Genomic DNA, 4,289 nt, shown 5'->3' with positions numbered 1-4,289 from the left:
GGTGATTCTTACTGCTTGAAAATAACCTATTTTTTGGGGCCTATCTATTGTTTTTGTTTTTGTTTCCTGTTAATGGGGACGTGGGAATTTACTAACCGGTCTAAAAGTTTGATCTACAAGAACTAGCAGCGACTCTTATCCTGCATTTGCTAATTGGTGGCATTTAATCATATACATGGGGAATTGAATTGATATTGGATTTACCATGATCTTGATTTCAGTGTCAAAGGATAAGCAGGTTTTTTGGTGCTTATCCCATATGAATTATGTAAATCAATTCTTTTACAGTTTTGTTAGGCTAGTGGGAGTTGGTGATCTGAAGGGTTTTTTTTTTGGGGGGGGGGGGGGGGGGTAGGGCCGTAGGGATCTGTTTTATGGCATCACTTGGCCTTGATAAATGAATCAGTTGTTGCAAAAACAGTTAATCCTAGAAGAGTGTTAGTTATTTTAAAAACGCTTGTGTGCAACTGAAGCCACTTCGGACAGTTTCTCCTCAAATGTCCTATCGCAGGTCTACAAGCTAGTACGGCAATACCTGGGTGTGGTGTAACCGTGTAGGATATGGTAGCCCTTACCTTCTTTTCCCAGAGTAAGGATCTTTAGGCTTAATTTAATTGTACTGAATTTATAAATTCATTGGTTGATCTCTCTTTGCACAATCATCACATTCTCTTCCGGAGGGGATGGAGTCATTCGAGCCACGTGCCTGTATCAATGCCTTTACACTGTTGGTACGAAGAAAATGAGATAAAAGAATGGAAAATGAAAATGAAATACAAGGGGAGAGCTTGTCATATAGGACCCAGTTTTGGTTCTTACCATTCACTTTCTCTTTCTAGAAAAACCCTTTTCTTCCTTCCCCTACCAAAACTACCGCTGCAAACGGATCGGATCGAATCGGAGTATCGGACATAGGCATATCCGAATTTGATTTGTTAACATTTGAATTTGAATGGGATCATATCTATCTAATATTTGGTGGATTCAAATCGAATTTGGATTATAATCGGATATTAAATAGTGTAAATAAATTAGATTAAAAATAACTAAAATATTATATATTATTAATAAGATGAGCTAAAAATGACTAATAATATCTTTTATCAACAAAATGGATTGAAAATTACTTGTATAAAACTTGAGCATATGACAATTTAGTGAAAATTCAGCATTAAGAACAACTTCAATGATAGATATAATATATATATATATATATATATATATATATATATATATTGAATCGGATTATATCATATCTGATAGGGGTCTATCCATATTTGATCCAACTATGAATGGAGTGAATTTGGGTCTTGCTTAATAGGATTGAATTTAAATTTGGAATCGGATAATGGGATACCGTTTGCAGTCCTACCCAAAACATTTTACCGAATCTACTTGAAATGGTTATCGAAAACCATTTTCACTTTTTACTTTAACCAAGGGCTCTTTTGGCACTTCCCTATTCTCTAATTCTTCCTCCAACCTATTTTTCGCCTTGTAAGAATTTTACTGCATCATAAAGGTTAATGAGATGACCAAATTGAGTGATTTCCAACCTTGGGCCTCCACATTCTACTGGGTGTTAGATTCCTGAATGATATCTATCTATACTGATTGGAGGGCCCGTGTGATGCACAGGGAAACCCTATATCCAATATGATGACAGAAGGGATTAAAAGGAAATGTAAACCCTATATCATTTGCCCTAAAAATAAATAATGGAAAAATCATAAATTAATGTAATAATGTATTTTAAATTTGAAATTAATGCAAGTCAGATTACATTGCTCTTGGAAAGAAATGATGTATTTCAAATGCATATGATTTTTTTTGTTATTTACTTTTATTATTTATAAAGTTATATTTAATAATTATTATTTTTAAATAATAAAAATAAATTATTTTTATAATAAAATTATTATTTAGAAGAATAATATAATAGTTTTTATATGGATTGTAAATGGGTTGTTTTTATTTGACTTGGCTTGGCCTGCGCAATGGAAGGGTCTTGTTAAATAAAATTGAAGTAGAAAGGATCTTATAACATCTTTATTATTTTCGAATCCAATATAAATGTGCTATAGTTTTATTTTATTAAATAAATTTAAAATTTTATAAATGTTAGTTATTTTTAAATGGATTTCAATTTTAATTTATGAATTGCTATTTTTATTGATTCCTTATTCTTTAATTATTGGTAGATAAAACTTAGTTATTTTTTAATCATTTTAACTTGGTAGTATTTCTAAGTGGAATTTAAATTATTTTTTTCATATTTAATTAAATTTTATTCTATTTTAATTAATATTTTTATTGGTTATTGTTAGACAAATATTTACTAATTTTTATTTGGGTCATTTACAAAAACACCCTCTATATAATTCGTAACCGATTTACTTAATTGACCTTTCGTTGAGAATCATTTGCATTACTGTCTAAAATTGGTCAAATGACCACCTAAACCACCTGAATATCGAGCTTTAAGAAAAACCCTCTCCCCACAACAAAACTTGGATGGAGGACATTAGATGTGTTTGGTCTTTGATCAAGGCATCATGTTTTAGGTAGAGGTAATTTCAAAATGATTCTCAACTCGTGTCATAATAAAGGACTACAAAATTGGTCATGGTTATAATGATAAGTTAACAAATGAGAATTACTGTTATCAATGACGGAAATGGATAAAAATAAAAAGAAAAAAGCACATAAAAAAATTGCAAATAAAACAAATGACTTTTGTTTTACACTAACAATTCTAAGCTTGAACAAAGGAGAAGGGTTGGATCAAGTAGGTTGGTAGTTGGTACTTGATGAGGGCAAATTTGGCCTTCCACTGACATCATGACACATGGCATATCAAAACAGCTGGAATACATCCCAACATCACCTAGGCAACAATTTGCCTTAAGCCAAAATGGGGTTCTACCTGGCGATCTGCCTCTGCCGCCGACCTACTTCTACTATCAACCTGGCGACCTGCCTCTGCCGTCGACTTGGCGATCTACTTCTGTTGCCGACCTGGTGACTTAACTCTGCCGCTGACCTGGCGATCTGCCTCTATCGCCAACCTGGCGACCTACCTCTCTAGAAGCTTGCCAGTTGTCTCCGAACCTTTCGGGATCACGCCGCGTAACCGTAGGCCTTATCCTCATCTTGCTCGAATTGGAGGGAAACGGTAAGCCTTATTAACTGGCAAGTTATCCTCCTTCCAAAGTGGAACGGACCCCTACGTCGTGGGCCGAGGTTTCCGGGAGCATTTCGCGAGACCCATGGTAGCCCAACTATATAAGGGCATCAGCCCCTGAGACTCAGGTAGATGCGCAATTTTTAGTTCTTGTAGCTCTTTAGGTCTCTCACATTTAACTATCTTAAAATCTCTGATTCACATCACAACCACCTCTCCAGCTCGTCACCATTCAGCTAGACATCAGAGCCACTTCTCCAGCTCGTCACCACTCAGTTAGGCATCAGAACCACCTCTCCAGCTCGTCACCATTCAGTTAGGCATCAGAGCCACCTCTCCAACTCGTCACTATTTAGCTAGGCGTCCAAGCCACATTTCCAGCTCGTCACCACTCAATTAGACATCCGAGCCACCTCTCCATCTTGTCACCATTCAGCTAGGCATTAGAGCCACATCTCCAGCTCGTCACCGTTCAGCTAGGCATCAGAGCCACCTCTTCAGCTCGTCACCATTTAGCTAGGTGTCCAAGCCACATTCCAGGTAGAAATCATTCAGCTAGGCATCTAAACTACCTTCTAGGTATGAATTATTTAGCCAAACATCTGAGTCACTAGCTAGTTGGGAACGACCAAAATGCCCATAATCAATACTAAAAACTTTTGTCAAACCATGATCATGGATGGGATGAAGGTAGTTGACATTAAAAATAGAGGATATCTTATGATTGAAAAGAAAGAGGTTTAATGTGCAACCTATGACCTATTGATTTATTGGAATTGTTTCATGGTTCAACCAGATGGATGATTAACAGCTGGTCAAGTCAATATTTTATATAGAAAATTGGTTTAGGGGTGAATGGATTCGACGCTAGAGCCGTCAATGGTTCGTGTCTGATTGAGAACAGGGTGTATTAAGTCCCAAACTGATTATTTATGATAGATATGAAACCATCCCTATTATTATATAATTACCTATATAATCATCATCATTATCACCCAAGCCTTATACAAATTGGAATTAACACTAGAATCTATGTCATGACAGTTTGACAAGTTTTACTACAATCTGCCAATTGACACAATTCTCCTTTGACCTAGTAGTTCAT

The sequence above is a fragment of the Nelumbo nucifera genome, chromosome 6, assembly GCF_055504915.1.
Source record: "Nelumbo nucifera cultivar China Antique chromosome 6, China Antique-T2T, whole genome shotgun sequence".
Taxonomy (NCBI): domain Eukaryota; kingdom Viridiplantae; phylum Streptophyta; class Magnoliopsida; order Proteales; family Nelumbonaceae; genus Nelumbo; species Nelumbo nucifera.
Note: the sequence above shows the minus strand (reverse complement) of the source record.